Source organism: Trachemys scripta, chromosome 2 (assembly GCF_013100865.1).
Source record: "Trachemys scripta elegans isolate TJP31775 chromosome 2, CAS_Tse_1.0, whole genome shotgun sequence".
Taxonomy (NCBI): Eukaryota; Metazoa; Chordata; order Testudines; family Emydidae; genus Trachemys; species Trachemys scripta.
In genome coordinates, this window is record NC_048299.1 from 203,187,803 (window position 1) to 203,207,696 (window position 19,894).

Here is a 19,894-nt window from a genome sequence, read left to right on the forward strand (position 1 = left end):
CCGGACCGGGCTGCAGGGGAGAGCTGCCCTTGTATCAGCACAAAGTGCTCTCGCTCCCGTTTTGCTACGCTGCATGGCAGAAACTGCTCCCAGTTGCAAAAGGGGAGGGCTGCACTTTGTGCTGATATACTTGCTCAGAATGCAGGGCGGATCCGGCTCCTCTACAGCTGCTCCAGAGTCCAGCCCAGGACTTCCCTGCAGCCCTCCCAGCCGCTCGCTCTGCTCTGCTCTGCTCTGCCGGGGGAGGGGGAAATCCCGGACATTGTGAGTGCTTTACAAATTCCCCCCGGACGCTATTTTTAGTACAAAAAAGAGGACATGTCCGGGTAAATCCGGACGAATGGTAACCCTATATAAAGCACCTAGCATGCTTCTGAGTACGGTACAACATAATCATTTAAATGAATATGGTTTTAGGTTATAAAACCAAGTTTTGGTTTGAGTTTTGGGAGAGGCCTCATTTAATTTCTTCGAAGGCCTTGGCAACATTCCTTTGCTCAGTAAAACAGAGCCAAATATCCAAGGCTGCATGTGAGCAACTGCTGACATGAAGACCTCAGTTCTGCTTTCAGATGAGGAGGGTACAAGTCCCAGTGATTTCAATGGGATGCTGCAGCTATTGAGTGGAAGGGAGAATGGGACTCATAACGGGTGTATGGAGCTATGATTCTTTTTTCCTACATACTGCTCCTGCTAAAGTAAAGCCTTACCTATACTGAGAAAATTATACTAATTCAACTTAATCATCTTCTAAACTGATTAAGTTAAACTAGTGCAGCTCTATTGCATGGAGGCACTTATCTTGGTTTAAGAGTGTCTTACATTGATTTAGCTTAGATCAGTTTCTAAGGCTTGGCCTACACACAGGTTGCGCTGCTTTAGCTAAAGATGTGATTTTAAAAAAAAACCTATTGAAATTGGTGCAAGCCCTTATGTGAACACTTTTATATTGGTTTAAACCTGGTTTTGTACATTCAAGTGTAAGCTAAGCTGATATGAGCCTGATTTAAACAAGTTTAAGGGTACCCATGCAGGGGTTTTAACCCATTTTTTTAACATTGTTTTAAAACCAATTGAAATTAAACTGGTGCAGCTTCTGTGTGTAGATATTAGCTAAGTGGATTGAAGGCGCGCTGATTTAAACTGAAATGAGAGCGTCCACACAAGTGGGTTGCACCAATTTAACTACCTGGGGCTTCCAAAATGATGTAGTTAAATTAGTACAATTTTCTTGTGCAGATGAGGCCTAAGAAGTCAGGCCCCCTGTCTGCTGAGGGGCCAATTTGCTTAGGGATTCAAGGTGAAGGACCTTGCAGGGGGAGATGGCCACTCTGCTTTCTCTGTCATGGAGAGTTTGTATTAGTTGTCTCTCTTTATTGTTTTCCTTAATCTAAAATAAAACCCTCTAGACTGAAAGTCCCTGTTCTTCTCTCTCTATGTGGAAAACAGCCCATCCAGTCACTGGACAACCAGCACACTCATTTGCTTTGCAAAGCACTCCTGGATGCCTGGAATGTAAAAGGTGCTACAGTATAAGCAAATCCATTTCAACTTTGGTCTCCTGAAAATGAACAGGACACATTTTTCTGCAATTTGTTTTTGTTTTTTTGTTTTCCCCCCATTGGTGCATGTTTTCTCTTGAGTATTTGACCCTATCAGCCACTAGAGAACCATGAGCACCTTCATCAACTGCATTTGTCCTCTGAGCCTTTCAGATTATTGACAAGTGGACTTTGAGTTGGCTTTGTTTGGCTTTTATGGTTTATTGAATTTGTTGCTACCTTCTTCATTTTCATATTAAAGGCAAAAGTTAGACAGTAATCCTGCTACTCCTGCCTCTAACATATGAGCTGGTACAACTGATTCTAATTGCTCAGCTATCTGGTATAATCATGAGAAGGCATATTGTATGCATGGCTGCAGACACTTCATATTTTCTCCTCAGCCAGATAAAAAAGTCAATTGGCTCTAGGTCTGTCAATAGAGACTAATCATGTGCTGTACAATTAATTATAAGGGGTGTCATGTTAGAACAATTCTGGGCTGGGAGAGAACAGGCACAGGTTTTTTCCCCTCTGGCACTGTTTGTGTTGCTAAAGCCATTCCAGGCTACATCCTCTTTTCCATTTATCTTTTAAACTATTGCCCCCACATAAGTAAACACTTTTTAAAAAGCACAGGAGTACTTGTGGCACCTTAGAGACTAACAAATTTATTAGAGCATAAGATTTCGTGGGCTACAGCCCACTTCTTCGGATGCATAAGCCCACAAAAGCTTATGCTCTAATAAATTTGTTAGTCTCTAAGGTGCCACAAGTACTCCTGTTCTTTTTGCGGATACACACTAACCCGGCTGCTACTCTGAAAATTTTAAAAAAGTGTGTGTGTGTGTGTGTGTGTGTGTGTGTGTGTGTGAAGAATTTTCACCCTGGAAAAGAAATTAACAATGCAAAAAGGTGATATCTGGCAGTAATTTCTAAAGACCTGGGGAAGACATTGGGAGTAAGAGAAGGTGGATAAAACAGCTTATGAGGTTGTGTCAGAGTTTCTATTATATACAGGAGAATAATCAGGAGGAAATTTTCCAGTGGTGATTCATTTGTAAGCATGAGAATGCACCAGAAACAAGTAATCTATCCCCAATCACTGCTACTTCATCCCATAGGATCATCTTACCGTCACATCCAGAGATGACAAATCCCTTTCCTTACAGCCTCTGCTTCCCATCGTCAGCCCTCTATACTAGTTTCAGTCATCTCTGATGTCTCTGGCCTCAGAACTCCTGGACCAGATTATCATTCATAACTTCCCTCCTGCAGTAACATTAATGCCTCCCAAAAGACTTGGACCACTTTTCCTGATATAACAAACAGCAGCAAAGCCATCTGGGGTGCTCAGAAAACAAAACAAAAGCATAAATATTAATAAACCAAATCAAAACTCAAGCCTGATTCTTGCTGGTAGGAAGAGAGAAATATCCTTGTAATTGTTCTTACGCTGGGTAGGGGCTTACATGAGGCCGTGATGAGCAAGCTGGATAGAAAGATGTGGTAATGCCACTTCATGTGAGCAGGCTTCACTGTGGAAGCCAGCTCAATACTGAGTATAGCAAACCCAAGTCTGGCATAAATGCAGGAGAATGTTCCTCTGTGCCGCTGAATGTACATTTTATTAGCTAAGAAGCAGATGCAAGAAAGAAACAATGGAAAATGGAAAAAACAACAAACCATCCTTGTGGCACCTTAGAGACTAAAATTTATTTGGGCATAAGCTTTCGTGGGCTAGAACCCACTTCATCGGATGCATGAAGTGAAAAATACAGGAGGAAGTATAAATACATGAAAGGATGGGGGTTGCTTTACCAAGTGTGAGGTCAGTCTAATGAGAGAAATAATTATACCTCCTCCTGTATTTTTCACTTCATGCATCCGATGAAGTGGGTTCTAGCCCACGAAAGCTTATGCCCAAATAAATTTTAGTCTCTAAGGTGCCACAAGGACTCCTCGTTGTTTTTGCTGATACAGACTAACACGGCTACCACTGTGAAATGTAAAATGGTTACATTCAGGCTAGCTCAGGGGCCTAGTAGTAGTAATCTAATCTGTGCTGCCATGAATGAGCCCGTGATTAAAGTCTTGGTAGTTTTCTCTGGCTCTGTGGGATGGAAGAGAGGGCCAGGGAAGTGAGGTGTAGTGCTGATGGATGCTCAAGGGAATCCTGTTTAGCTGTGTCTGGCCATGAGGTTAGTGGCCATAATGAAGGTCTGAGGAGGGTTCAGGGTAAGCAGTGTACATCAAGGGAAATAGGACTCTGACAGGGGGGAAAAACCCTGTCTATTTACTTATATTGTTAATCCAAATGCACCAGAGCTCTTATCGCCACCAGTTTTGTTTGCAGCCTCAACAATCTTTCCCCATAGAATAAGGTAGAAGATCCTCAGCGGAAGAACGTTTTTACTTGTGAAAATTGCTTTTGCTACATATAAGTGCTCCCTCCCCCTCAAAAAGTCACAAAAATATTATTTTTCACAAATAGTGAAAAAACACCATTTGGGGCCATTGTTTTCCAATTATTAGAATTTTATCACACTCCTCTGGTCCGTACTGATGTTGTGAGGACTCCTGCTACTGTCATTTTCTGGCACTATCATCTCCCCTACACTAAAACTCTGTGGTTTAAGCTACACTGCTCAGAAGAGCATGTAGATAGGAATAAGAATTGTTCAAATTCAGCAGAGCTATCAGAATTTAGAAGCTGCCACATTGGATCAGAGGTCCATGTAGTCCAGTATTCTGTCTCTAACCACAGGCTGTACAAATGCTTTATAGGAAGATGCAGAAACTTCCTAACTGTAAGAATAGTAGGACAATGGAACAGACTGCCTTGGGCAGTTGTAGAATCTCTTTCACAGGAGGTTTTCAAAAGGAGGCTGGATAGCCATCTGTCTTGGATGGTTTAGCCACAACAAATCCTGCATCTTGGCAGGGGGTTAGACTAGCTGACCCTTGCGCTCCCTTCTAAGCCTATGGTTCTATGATTCTATGAAAGCCCTATAGTGGAAAATTATGGAATAATCTGCTAGAAATAAAACTTTGCTTCCTTAGTCCCAGTAGTAAATTCTGGTGTTTTAATCATTGCTACAGTAACTCTGTATGTTCACATTAAGTATGTAAATGTCCAATCCTATTTTGTATCCTGTTAAGATCAATGATGTCTTGCAAAGTTCAGAGGTAAACTGGTGGAATTTACACTGAAGGTGGGACAGCCAGGATGTTACAGATAAGTGGGTGAGAAAGGGGTACATTTGATTGATGTTTAAAATATGGAATGGTATTCCAAAGTGCACAACAAAAATAAGGAGAAGGATTTAATGATGTGTGTTTCCATTTTTAAACAGTACAGGGTATAGGTAAGTAATGGATTATACAGTATATACATATGTATAGATTTTAAGGTGCTCAGATACCATGGTCATCAATGTAATATAAACATTTAGAAAAATTTATAGCTTCATAATTCTGATGTAAAAGGATTTACAAAAATAAAACAAGTTTAGATTATAGGCCTGATTTTCATTTAAAATTGAATTAATTTAAGAAGGCAAATGTTTGTAATTTGCAATCTAGACTTTGTGTAATTGTGAATTGCATGAGCAAATGGGTAATTAGATGCATTGTGCTTGCAATTACCTGCATTGTGTACCCGGTCAATAACTGCACAAACAAATTAGACGTGTTGGTGTGCTCACAATTGCATGCCTAATCTGTGTGAAAATCAGGCTCTGCATCTATCATATACATATATATTAATAGTGTCCTTCTCACCAAATAAAAATCCACTGAGTTTGACCTTCAAATATTTCCCAAACTATTACATGATACTTGCATTTTTAATAAGAACAATGTATTGGACCAAATTTCCCAAAGATGAACACTGATGAATCTGCAAAAATGTGCACACAACTGTTACACCTGCAAATCAGCGTATTTTTGTGCGCTGGTGGGTTCTGCTTTTATATAGCCTTGATAGGATAAGGTGGTGGTGGTAGTTGAACAATGGCCCCAATCCTCTGATCTGCCCAAGCAGAACTTGAGAAGAACTTGAAGGCAAAGGTAACTTTACTTTAGGGATCTAACTTTTAGCCACCAATGGCCTGTTGTGGCAGCTAGAGATCGCTCTTTGCTATCTGGTGATTCCCCTATTCCAGGAATCCGCACGTGGTTACTTCACCGTGACTTTAAGGACACTGAGCAACCTTATTAGGGCTGGGAATCTGACCCAAAGTCTTTAAATTCCAATTTTCTGTAGTAAATCTACTGAAGTCTCAGCATCTTACTCAAAAGGGCTTGTCTATACAGGGGTATTGGCTGGCAGAACTATAGTAGTGTAATTACGTCATTATAACTATAGTGGTTTACCACCCCATGTGGACACTATGCCAGAATAAAAATGACTTGATTCTGGTATAGTCACTCCACTTCCAAAGATCAGTTCAGGGGAATCAATAGCAGGTGACACAGTCCTGCCCCTCAAGGCATGTCAACAGACCAAAAAGAGAGGTGGGTTTTCGTGTGTGGAGTGTGGACTATAGGCAGACAAAGTTCAAATAAACAAAAAGCATATAGGGGGGGAAATGATTTCAGTTAAATAAAGATACTTGGAGACTGATTCAGCTACCTTCAATTTCACCTTGAACAGTAGCCAGACCCAGTGTACTGAGAAAAAACCCTCTTTCTGCCTGGTATTTGTTCAGTAATAATCTTGCTACAGCATATGCCTCTTTGTGAGAGCTCTACCTTAAAAAGTAAATAAAATAGCTTCTGAGATTGATTCTCAAAGGGCTTACTCTGCTGATGCTGGTTAGTGTGGACACAGGGCTGTCTGCCCCCTCAGTTTAACAATTTAATTGCACAGCGGAACATCCACATTATTTGCATGCTTTCTCTCTCTCGCTATACCGTGGAGTTTTTTCCTTTCAGCAGAAACCCAATGGAAACCTAGCTATTCAATATTGTTTCTTGTTATTTTGTTGCGAAACAGTTTATGACTCTAAAGGTCAGATCTGAATGTTGCCCAAACGGCTGAAGAATAAAGGATAAATCAGGATTGGGGGACTCTATGGTGTGACAATCATGGAAAAGGAAAAAAAGGAGCCAGTGAGAATATTTATCTGGAACAGCAATGCAAACTTACCTTCAGTTCAGGTTTAAAAGCCTAGTAAATCATTACACATTTTTTATTATTTACCTGGTACAAAATCCCCCAGGGGAAGGGAGGGGAAAAAAAAAACCACACAACTCCCAGACCACATTCTTTTAAATTTTTTGTAGCTTGCTCAGCATTTTTGCAGTAACTCAGGAAAATCTAGTGATACATATTTCATTGCTTCATTCATAGATTAGAAAGTGGGAGGTCTTCTTGGCTACAACTGCAATAGGGAACATTTATAACACTGAATGCAAGCAGTGCCAGCTGAGGACTTCGAGGAGGAAGGTAATTCTCACACAGCAGTCAGAAGACAAAGGTTGCATTTACACCTGGCCAGAGTGTTTAATCATCTACTATTTCCAAACATTGCAGGCTAGCAATCTGTTGCATCCCAGATCATAAAACATATCACAAGCTAGAGACAAGAAAACTGGGGCTTGATTGACCAGAGTTGATCTTTTTGGAGATGCTTTAGGAAGGGACCTGCAATGACTGGGAAATTCTTGTCCAATTTAGCAAGAAACATGGTGCTACCAGTCTTTAGGAAAACAGTGATTAATGGAAAATCTTTCTTTTAGCCTTCTTTGCCTCACCAAATCAAGAAGACTTGGAAGGCATGTTACCTGGGTGGGAAAACCTACGTAGGTTTTAAGACAGAAGAGAAAGATGTCAAGGAAATGAGTGGAATGTGTTTGCAATGCCTGGTGGAGAAGCCTCTTTTAGGTTCCTTTTTTTGTCGTTCTGTTGGGAATTTGTGATGTTGAGGGGCAGATGGCTTACATCTTTGTATGTTTAAATTATGATCTAATCTAAAGATAACCCAGTTGTCATTTCTGATAACTTGTTAGATTTTTTCAGCACAAAAATGGCACCAGGTATCCTGATCTGGTTCTGTTGCAGGCACATCTCCCACTGATGTTAGTGGGAGTTGCTCACATACAGTGGTAACAGAATAGGAGTGCAGTTTTATTAAGCTACATCAGTTACTCTGATGGCAAAGAGCACTTTGTGAAAAGTTATTTCTAGTTCCTTTTGCTGGTCTCCTCAACATGGGTCAATGACATGAAATGTTATGATGATTGACCAAGTTTGATGAGGGGAGCAGGGTTTTGACCTTACAAGGCTTTATCCGTGGAAGATTTCCCATTCATTTCTATGACTATTCATGTGAGTAAGCATGTCTGGCCCCTACCCTGTATTGGGTTCAAACTCGAAAGCATTAAAAACTGTAAAGCCACTGACTGCATGAAAGGTTCTCTAAGAAAGAAAAGCTTTTGCAGTTTAGTTCGGTATTAAAGCACTGGTTTGCCATTTACTCCAATGGGGCCAGGATTTCACCCTTTGCCTTTAATAGAATTTAAGCCTCTGCTTAAAGTTAAGTATATACTAAAGTGCTTTGTTGAACTGGGACCTCTCTATATTTATCTTTCTAACAAAAATAAATTTAGGCTATGATTCTTTGCAATAGATCATCATCTACATGCTGCTTCTTCGTGTATATCGCCTGAAGGAGCCCAAACTGTGGAAGCTTTAGATCTTTCCTTCCTCTGCATTCGCTCATTCTTATATGACCATTGAATAGGGAAGCAAGACACATGGTATATAACCATATACACGCTGAATGTTTCTTCTCAGTCGCTCCTTCGTGCCTGACAAAATTACTGGAGGCTTTGAGGTAGTCTGGAATTGCAGTTATACTGAATTGCATAATCAAGGTCACTTTGAAAATTACACAAAACTTTGTCCCATATTTCTTGGAAAAATGTGAAACAGAAAAAATATCCTACAGCTGCCAACATCATTTCCACTCTACGTGAATGACATATTATAAAACTGAATTGTCCTTTAATATATACTAGCAATATATATATATAAATAGCTCATACAGCAGATAGAAGGGCAATATTACCATTTTTCACTGGTCGCCAGCATGAATTCAGCTTCGAGTTTAGCTCCCAGTCTTCTTCTTTCCTAGCTGCTGCACTCTGAATCAGACGAATTTTCAATTGGAATACTATGTCTGAATAAGAGGAAGCAATAATACTTTGCATTTCTTAACACCTTCTGTTTGAGGATCTCAAAGTACATGATGAATATCAATGAATTTATTCTCAAACCCACTGTGAGGTAGGTAAGTTTTATTATAACTAGGGCTGTTGATTAATTGCAGTGAACTCATGTGATTAACTCAAAAAAATTAATAGTGATTAAAAAAATTAATCAAGATTAATCACTGTTTTGATCACACTATTAAACAATAGAATACCAATGGAAATGTATTAAATATTTTGGATGTTTTTCTACATTTTTATATATATTGAATTCTGTGTTGTAATTGAAATCAAAGTATATATTATTTTTTATTACAAATATTTGCACTGTAAAAATAATAAACAAAAGAAATAGTATTTTTCAATTCACCTCATGCAAGTACTGTAGAGCAATCTCTTCGTTGTGAAAGTGCAACTTACAAATGTAGATGTTACATAACTGCACTCAAAAACAAAACAATGTAAAGCTTCAGAGCCTACAAGTCCACTCAGTCCTACTTCTTGTTCAGCCAATCGCTCAGACAAACAATTTTGTTTACATATACAGGAGATAATGCTTCCCATTTCTTATTTACAATGTCACCAGAAAGTGAGAACTGGCATTTGCGTGGCACTTTTGTAGCTAGCATTGCAAGGTATTTACATGCCAGATATGTTAAATATTTGTATGCCCTTTCATGCTTCGGCCACCATTCCAGAGGACATGCTTCCATGCTGATGATAGTCATTAAAAAAAATAATGCATAAATTAAATTTGTGGCTGAACTCCTTGGGGGAGAATTGTATGTCCCCTGCTCTGTTTTACTGGCATTCTGCCATATATTTCATGTTATAGCAGTCTTGGATCATGACCCAGCACGTTGTTCATTTTAAGAACACTTTCACTGCAGATCACAAAATGCAAAGAAGGTACCAATGTGCGATTTCTAAAGATAGCTACAGCACTCGACCCAAGGTTTAAGAATCTGAAGTGTCTTTCAAAATCTGAGAGGGATGAGGTGTGGAGCATGCTTTCAGAAGTCTTAAAAGAGCAACACTCCGATGCGGAAACTACAGAATCTAAACCTCCAAAAAAGAAAATCAACCTTCTGTTGGTGGCATCTGAATCAGTTAATGAAAATCAACATGCATCGGTCCACACTGCTTTGGATGGTTATCGAGCAGAACCCATCATCAGCACGGACGCATGTCCCCTGGAATGGTGGTTGAAGCATGAAGGGACATATGAATCTTTAGTGCATCTGGCATGTAAATATCTTGTGACACTGACTACAGCAGTGCCATGTGAACACCTGTTCTCACTTTCAGGTGACATTGTAAACAAGAAGTGGGCAGCATTATCTCCTGCAAATTTAAACAAACTTGTTTGAGCGATTGGCTGAACAAGAAGTAGGACTAAGTGGACTTGCAGGCTTTAAAGTTTTATATTGTTTTATTTTTGAATGGAAGTTTTTTTCGTACATAATTCTACATTTGTAAGTTCAACTTTCATGATAAAGAGATTGCACTACAGTACTTGTATTAGGTGAATTAAAAATACTATTCTTTTGTTTTTTTACAATGCAAATACTTTAAATAAAAAATAAATATTAAGTGAGCACTTTGTATTCTGTGTTGTAATTGAAAGCAATATATTTGAAAATGTAGAAAACATCCACAATATTTAAATAAATGCTATTCTATTGTTGTTTAACAGTGCAATTAATCACGATTAATCATGATTTTTTTAACTGCGCGATTAATTGCAATTAATTTTTTTAATTGCTTTGACAGCCCTAATTAGAACCACTTTAAAATTGTAGAATTTGAGTAGAGCTGGTTGACATTTTTTGTATGAAAATGTTATTATCAAAAATGTGCTATATTTCAAAATATAAAGTTTTCTTGAAAAATCATCCTGTTTTTTCAATTTTTTAAAAATAAAATCAGAAAGTAAAAAAAAAATACCCCTAACAAAAAACTAGTCTGATGTTTTGGCTTTCTGATTTATTGTTTTTCCTTTTCTCTCCACCTTTTTTCTCCTCCCCTCCATTTTCGGTGGCAGAATGGAAAAGGGGAATAATAAGGGAAAACGGAGAGAGTGGAGAAGGAAAAAGGAAAACATCAAAAAAAAAAAAAATTCAAAAATGAAAATGTTCAAAACAAAAAATGTTCAATAAAAACTTTCAAGATGTTGAAACTAATGAAATGTTGAACTAATGAAAAATCATTCCTTAAATACTTTGTTGGATTGGGGCCCAAGTGTCGGGTACATTAAAGGATCAAGCACAGTGTGACCTGCTCTACTCTGATCTTGCAGTTGGATCTGGTGCAAGGATCTCTGGATCCATAGTCTCCTTTGAAATCAATGGGGCATCACAGGAGATGCTATTGAATGATTGGGCCCCATGCATGCAGAATAGTATTGTCCTGTTAATGACCAACTTTTGTATACTTTTTTCTTAATCAAAGGTGTTTCCCCATTAGACCAAAACAGACATACAGTATCCAGGAACCAGAATACATCAAGCAATACTAACAAAATCTGGAGTCCTCCAGTCCCAATTTATGAAGCTCTGTAAAATCTACTAAAACTTACTCAAGTCTTAAGATGCTTTCATATCAAACTAGGATATTTTACTGTGTATTCAGTTGTTGCCTATAATTTCATAGAGTCATAGAAATGTAGGGCTGGAAGGGACCTCGAGAGGTCAAGTCCAACCCCCTATGCTAAGGCAGGACCAAGTAAACTAGGCCATCCCTGACAGGTGTCAACTGCTCTTAAAAACCTCCACAACCTCCCTTGGAAGCCTATTCCAGAGTTCAACTACCCTTCTAGTTAGAAAGTTTTTCATAATATCTAACCTAACTCTCCCTTGCTGCAGATTAAACCCATTACTACTTCAACACTCCATATACTTGTATGATTAATTCCATACATGTTCCCTATTTGGGTCAAGTGTATCTACTCTCCTAATTTTAATCAGAAAGCCATTGGCACAAGAGCTCTATCCCTTCATTACAGGATTATTTGGTCGCTGATAGTATTCCTAAAATGAGCATATTTTGAGAGACCATTTTCAGTTTTCAGATCACCAAGGGAGAAGAATAGTCTTGAAATGTTATTGCCTCTAGCTTATTGTTTCTTGTGTTTAGTTTCCAGTGGTTGGAAAAACTATATCAGCCTTTATCCTGGATCTTTTGAGATCCTCTCTCTCTTTGTTTCATGTCATAGTTGGAATAATATCCTGTTGTTGCCTCTTTTTGCTTTGCCAGGCCTAATGAGACCTCTCTTTTTATTTGATTTTACAGGAGAATCTCTGGGACAGCCTTAGCCAAAGCTCCGCATTGGCTTCATGGCCATTACATTTTCTTCTTTGTAGGCCAAATTATGCTCTTAGTCACACCTATAAAGCCCAGTTGATTTGAGCTTTGTGGTATGGGTTTAACTGAGATCAAAATTTGGCCCCTTGAGTTTGTATTTGTTTTAATTAAAAAACAAAATATTGGAAGGGCTAAAAACAGCCCTGCTTCCCAGCACTGAACTTAGTGGAGTTGCAACCTGCTTATAGCAGCTCTGAATTTGGCATTAACATAGCTTAAATTTCTATTTCCATTGTCTCACAGCAAGGTACAATAGAAAATTTTGCTTTATTTAATACTACCTGTTAATGCATGTAAACAGTGTCCCTACAGAAGAAACTGATGAATTCAGGTGTATGAATCACTTCTATCCCAGCCATCGGTATCTCTAACAGAAGGATAAGAAACAGATTCCAGTTTATTATATCAGCACTGAGGGGGAAAGGTTTTACTAATGCTGAAAAATACTTTGGTTGTGTCCCTTTAATCATATAAAAATGGCCTGTCCTTCATGTAGGGGTGAGGATGGGAGCTCTTTCTGAAGGATAAGTGTTTGATGTTGAAAGGTGATACTACGGAAATAAAACATATTACAATTACATTGCAGGGGAAAGCAGTGATCCTCTCATTCCCAATGAAAGAAAAATTACACTAGACCCAAGAAAGCAACTTTTCAAAGGCTATGTTCTCTGCACTGTTATCTTTTCAAGGCTCTTTATGTTGTTCTCCTTGATGTGGAAGAGGTGAAGCACCAAGGAAAATCATTGGTAAGAGAGGTCAGTTTAAAATCAGAGGCTCAGATTTTCTGGTCTGGCCAAAATTGTGCTGGTACAAGACCAGGGTGTGTGGGAGAAAGGTGATTTTATACCAGCTTAAAGTCCCCTTATTCCTGGGGCTGGAGGGGGGAGGGGTGGACATTTTTCCACCCTGCGCAATTTAAAGCAGCATAAAGTCTGGTCACCAAGGTCCACTCCAGTGGTCGGGGATAGCTGGGAAGTAGAGATGACCTGGCCACGCTTCCTTTCTTTCAGGGGCTGGTGGGATGTAAAGCCACTACTCCAGCTCGACACCACCCAGAGATTGCCCCTCTATGGATTCCACCAGGGAATCCATAAAAATTGTGCTAAACCTGCTTTAGGACCCCTTTGGGCCACTACAGCATTGCAAAGGGCCTGTAGTGGGGCTAAGAATATGTCCCAGAATGTTGTTAAACTTTAGGAATTCCAGTAAAATGTATTGTTCAAAAGTATGACAGGACTGGCTAGAATATAATGCTGTTTCACATATCTCTGTCATATACTGTCATCCTTAGAATATTTCCTGGATCAGCAGAATTGTGGTTAGCAATAATTTTTATTGAACTATTTTGCCTTAAACCTACAGAGCACCAGCGAAGGCCCCAAACCTGTAAATCAGCTGCAACTTCTAAAACAAATCATCATGATGGAGTTTTGCCAACCTAATATTCTGTGCTCATTCATTATTTGGTTTTCACTTTCTGAGCTGATTTAAACAGACCCTGTTGTAACTGTACCAGTTGCATCCAAGATACGAGCCTGATTTATGCTTTGAAAACATGAACTATTAAGTGGCTTAGTTTACAAAGCTAAAGGGGAGTTGTTCAACAGCGATCTGAACTTCTGCAAAGAAGAACATGCAGGTTGTCTATTTTCCCACTAGGGCTAGTAGGAGATTGTGAGTAATTAGAAGAAATTTGGTTTATCCAGTGTCTTCCAGTGGGGAAATAAGAGGTGAGCTTGGCAGGGAACAATTATTATTATTAATAATCATGTTTATTTTGTGGACAGCTAAGGGCTAACCAAGAATGGAGCCCCATTGTGTTAAGCACTGTCCAAAGCCAACCTTTGAGACATATCCATTATTAATGTTTACTTTATTATGATAATGCAGTACAATCTGATAAAAATGTTAGGAAAATGCCATTGTTTTTCACGACGACATCATTGTCCCTGTGTCGAAGTCCATCATGATGCCCTAAACTGAAATGTTAAGATTTCTTTTTCAAATATAGTGGGTTCCTTCATTGGTTAACATTACAACCTCCCCCTTTCTCCACGTTCTATAGTGTGTAAACAAAGTTTTGGTGCTTGCAAAAACACACATCAGAATTCTCATACATGCTCTGTAGGAAAAAATTCTGGGCCTGATTCTCCCAGTAACACTCTGTTGTATTACTTTGGCAATGTATAGGGGAGTTAATATAAGTGTAAATACGTGATTTACATAAATACCATATCATTGATATAATTGACACCCACTTTGAGGCTTTAGACCGTGCCAGAAGTGGGGCGAAGGGGATTTAGTGTAAATGCAAATCATGCTGCCTGTACTGTGATTACATAGCATCTTTACAAATATCCATTCCACTCATAAATATTTGGAATAGCAGCTCCTAGCTCTTTAGGGATAGGACCTCATCTATTCCAACTTTTGGAAAGCATCATGCAGAGTCGGTGCTCTAATGATAAATAGTAATGATAGGGACTTGGGGCACTACCATAATATAAATATTCAATAATATCAATACACAAAAGCCAAAACTGAGTATTCTTTACCAAAAAAGTGAGGGAGCAGAAATCTTCTCAATCATGGGACGTTTCTGCCCTTGTTTATACATGCAACCTTAGTGATGGGACAGAGTATGGCCCACATGTATGGAACAAATATTTGAAATTCCTTGTATGCATAACACAAGCGGAATTCAGGTATACAGTAGAAGCTCAGAGTTATGAATAGCTCGGGAATGGAGGTTGGTCGTAACTCTGAAATGTTCATAACTCTGAACAAAACATTATGGCTGTTCTTTCAAAAGTTTACAACTGAACATTGACTTAAAACAGCTTTGAAACTTCACTATGCAGAAGAAAAATGCTGCTTTTAACCATCTTAATTTAAATGAAACAAGCACAGAAACAGTTTCTTTACCTTGTCAAATCTTTTTTTTAAACATTCCCTTTATTATCTTTAGTAGTTTACGTTTAACACAGTACTGTACTGTGTTTGCTTTTTCTGTGTGTGTCTGCTGCTGCCTGATTGCGTATTTCCGGTTCCAAATGAGGTCTGTGGTTGACTGGTCAGTTCGTAACTCTGGTATTCGTAACTCTGAGGTTCTACTGTAATCACAGAATCATAGGGTTAGAAGGGACCCACAGGTCATCTAGTCCAGCCCCCAGGTAATTAATAACCTGAGTGATAATCATTTTGCTCCAGTCATAATTTTCATTATGATAAAGTTTGTTTTAGTGTAACCAGGGTCATGAGCACCTTTCTAAGGAGTTTTGATTACATCATTTTCAAAGTGAAGCAAAGTTGTAAATAGTTCTTTCAACATTCGAATGCCAGCTTTCCCCATCACAGCAATAAGTATTTTGAGCCACATCTTCCTAGATCTCCTGCTTTTACAATCTCTAAGAAATTATCTTGATTAGACATCCAGGAAATGAATGTAATGCCATGGGGGCATAATGAGTTCATGAGTTATATGACAGACAGTTTTACAAGAGTAGCACTATGCAAGGAAGGGACAGATGGCTAAACCTGCAAAACTAGTTCTATCCATAAATGCGCTTAGCACCGTATAATTATTATTTATTTTTTTTTTCAAAAAAGCTGAAATATATTTGGGAAGTACTTGATCAAACCACAGACTTGGTCAAATATTAACAAATGGAAACTGAACAAAAAAGATACTTTGAAGGACTTAAACATGTGTGGGTTCTCTCTGTATTTGCCTAACTATAATCACCAGGGCCACACTTGTGACAGGCTAAAGCATTGCTGTGAATAGCAAGTATATCATAAGGGTTCTCAATTATGAAAGTGAAGTTGGAACAAAAGACAGGCACCAGACAGACTTCCCCTGTTAAAGATTATCCGGCATGTCACCCAGGTGCCAGCATTCCCAGAAATCCCAGCAGCAATAGGCAACTATATCTCACCTAATGTGACTTAACTGCTTTGAAACCCTGCCCAGAACCTCATGGCATTCCATGCTATCACCTCTTCATGGGGGAATGAACTTTATCTAAGACTTTAAGAGTGTTTGCTTTAAAGATGATTTACCACACTTGACAATTACTGAATTTCCTAAATTAAGTCTGAGCTATTGTTGTTGTTATGTATCTCACATTATACAGAGAAATACCTTGACCATAGAATTGTAAATCTTTCAGCATGGAGAAGTTCACTCATAAACCAAGTTAAAGGTCCTCCAATTCTAATTGGAATTTTGCTGCTCTAGATGTCAGTGCAGACATGAAAAGCATCTGATGGAAGGGGTGAGGAAAACAGAACTGGCGCCCAGGCCTGTAGAAACGTCAGCATGACTGACCCAAGGACTTGACTTACTTTCTGTCTGAAGAATATGGACTGCACAGTTCACAAAGCCTGAGAAAAACACACAAATGAACGTGGTCAGGACAAAGGTTACTAACTCTTTTCCCTTTTCTGTCCACATATTGGATCAGAGAGTACATTTATTGATCTGGATTCATCACAGCCACAACTGCCCTGAAATGAATGGACTTATATCAAGCATGGCTCTCTCCCGCTGTCCAGCTATAAAATAGCTCTCTATTTTTGTTGACTCAAGTGCTCCATGACCCCTTACTTAAATTTGAAATAAGACAATGCATTATTGTTTCATGTTTGTTTTTTTCAGGGAGAACTACCCAAACACTTATACATCTTGATGACATCACCAAGAAATGAGCTCTTCACTGTTGCTTAACACAGTTTCACGGGTTACTTGTTTTTCATGCACTGATTCTTTTAATCTGCCCTCATTAAAAACTTCCATGTTTCAGCAATATTGTCTTTGCATTTCTTTTTGAAGGAGCCAACTATGTGTGCTGAAAGATTAGACTGTCCTGTTTTTTTTAAAAGAAGTCTTCAAAATGAAGTACATCAAAAGTAAAAGTAGGTGACAAATGTTGATATTTGTCAAGTGTTTCTGCTTTGATCCCACATTGCTATTTTTTTAAGAGTTTGACAAATGTGTCCGGTGGTTTGGCTTCAAACATCTTCAGTCTGCACAGTGCTTTACTTGACTTGGAATCCATTTGATCCTTCACTTGCTTTTTTCTCTCCAGTCCTGGAGGACTACAGCTAGCATAAAAGGATAGTTATTGTCTTCCATATGCTGCTGTTGCTGGGGCATCGTGTTTTTAAAAATGGCTTAGGTTGCTGTCCTGAGTTGTGCTTTAGTTTGCTTAAGCAATTTCTAAACAGAAATCCATATAGCTGCCATTGTTTGGTGCTGTTGCTTTTCCGTTTTCATTCAGGTAACAGCTGGGACTCTGATTCTGTTAGTGTTGTAGCATGTAAATAGAACAGGCATTTGCCCTTTCCCTGGTCTATAGTGTCAACTCTGTCCCTCTCCACAAACTACATACCAGAACTGAGGAAGACATTTGGGCCCTGTCCCTCACGTTAGCCAAATAGACCAAAACACATGGCATCATGAAAAGACTAAGGTCTGTGTCATCAACTCTGCTGGAGCTCTGGGCAGTCACATGCGCCAGTCTTCAAAAGCCTCCAGTTACATGTAGGCCAATACCCTCAAAAAAGAAGATAGTCTTTTTGAAACTGAGAGTATAAGATATAGACATATGTCCACTTATGTCTCAGTCTGGAGGTGGCCAGCATATTTTGTTATGCTCCCAGAAATATCACCTCCCAAAGCCTATACTTCCAGAGATAACCTAGAGATGTCCAGTTACTGTTGTCTAGTAATATTCATAGAACTATTGCATTTCAGGATGGTACTTCCAAGAAAGATTTGGCTGGATCAGACATATTCCGAATGAACTTTCCTGTGCTATGTTCAAGATACGATTTGGCTAATGGATGAGCTGTTGAGTGTTGGTGAAGTTTTGCCATTATGAAAAGATTTTGAAGCAAGTGAGAGAATGAGCCATATTCTGCTTCATTTACACCAATGTAAACCAGGTGTAACTCCAGTGAAATCAGTAGCGATCCACTGGTTTTTAGATGTAATAGTTATAGTGCTTTTTTGGCTAAGATGCTATTATAATAACGAAAGTGTCCTTATTGTATTATGTAATTTTTGATAGTAACATGGCCCCTATCATCTTTCTCATCTATCTTTTCTCCTGGAAGAATACATCTCTTGTGATTAAAGGAAACGTGTGCTGTGAATTAGAAAATTTCATGATTTTCACTTGTATAACTGTCTGTCAATAAAAATAACATCAAACATTCCAGGAAAGGCAAGATGATAACACCCATAGACTTGGAGAGAAGTTAGCTAAGGGTACATCTACACTACAGCGGGGAGTCGATTTAAGATACGCAAATTCAGCTACGTGAATAGCGTAGCTGAATTCGACATATTGCAGCCGACTTACCCCGTTGTGAGGACGGCGGCAAAATCGACTTCTGCCGCTTTTTGTCGGCGGCGCTTACTACCACCTCCGCTGGTGGAGTTAGAGCGCCGATTTGGGGATCGATTGTCGCGTCCTGACGGGACGCGATAAATCGATCCCCGAGAGGTCGATTTCTACCCGCCGATTCAGGCGGGTAGTATAGACCAGACCTAAGTAACTACTTGAAACCACCCACAGGTCTCTCCTTGTGTTTGGCCATCACTTTCTGTTTGTCTCTTTTCAGCATTTTCTTTTGCTCTGATCTCAGAAATTTGAATCTGTCTCCTAGCAGTTTGGTATCTTCTAATTTTTGACTTTTAATAACCCAGCTTGCCTTTTACAAGCAGTGGCAGATGCCTCTCTGCTTCCACTGAAAGCTATTTTGTTTTCAATTAAAAAAAAAAAAAGCACTAGAACTTTGTGACTTATTTGCTTCAAGGAATATCTGCAGAGGAATCCGTAAAGCAAATTATTACTTTCCAAAGCTGTTTTCACAGGCATTTCCTGAAGACCTATCAGATAAAATGCTGACTTTAACCTTTTCTTTATCCTTTACATAGTGTATTATTTTATTACCCTCATTTGTTTTTGCAGTTTCTTTTTCTGGACTTCAGAGCACTACAGTTTGAATATGCTTTTGCAAATGATTTAAGAGCTTCTGGGTCAGTTATGTTAGTCCAGAAGTTGTGTGGTTTTGGTGAATAAATCCTTTAGCGTTGATTCTTATTTATCCTCTAATTAGATTCATTTAATCATTAATTAGGTGGTAAGCCAGCCCTGTGAGGATTCCTTGGATGGCATAGAGCCACCGTAGTGGTGCTTCCCAACCTTGGGGACTGTGAGTAGCCACTGTAAGTAAAGTAGAAGTAGCCTTGAGCCTGCTCTGCTTAATGCTATGAGCTGGATGCCCCAGGATGGGGAGAGATGTAAAGGTTTCTTAAACCCATATTGAAAGCATCCAGTGATCCTTCTCCTAGTCAAATACTTCTGAGGCAGTAAACTTGCGACTTCTCAACAGTGATCACTAGCAAGTGAAAGTCACATGTCATGCTTATTCCTCTGGAGGAGCACTTTCTGGGGATGAAATTTTAGAATGGTGAATGTTCCTTTGGTGGTGGGGGGGGATGCTCTAAATACATACTAACAACCATAACAATAACCCGTCAGCCCACACGATTATCTAGATATACAAATCCCTTCACATTTCCTGGAGTGCCACAGGGAAGAATACAGTTATAACATTAGAGTTCAGGAAACTGTTGTTTTCTGTGGCACTTTGCTGACTAGCATGAACTTAGGCCCAGCAGGGAGAGGATGTCTAGAACAATCAGAGTTGTGAGTCCCAAAAGCCAAACTCTCCAAGGCCTTGACTTTTTCCTTGGATGA

General features: G+C 39.1%; 2 long non-coding RNA genes across 5 annotated transcripts in view; one reads left to right on the plus strand and one right to left on the minus strand.

Moving 5' to 3' along the window:
- The window catches only part of LOC117873405, a 75,050-nt gene that overhangs the window by 5,085 nt on the left and 50,071 nt on the right, over positions 1-19,894 (minus strand). The gene's annotated exons all lie outside the window — the stretch shown is intronic.
- LOC117873407 lies at positions 8,643-16,913 on the plus strand. Of its 2 annotated transcripts, none has more exons than XR_004644719.1 (3): positions 8,643-8,835; positions 12,709-12,877; positions 16,783-16,913. It is a non-coding gene; the product is annotated as an uncharacterized LOC117873407 (long non-coding RNA). The 2 variants fall into 2 exon arrangements; XR_004644718.1 differs by lacking the exon at positions 16,783-16,913 and adding an exon at positions 16,295-16,472 and having other exon boundaries at positions 12,709-12,868.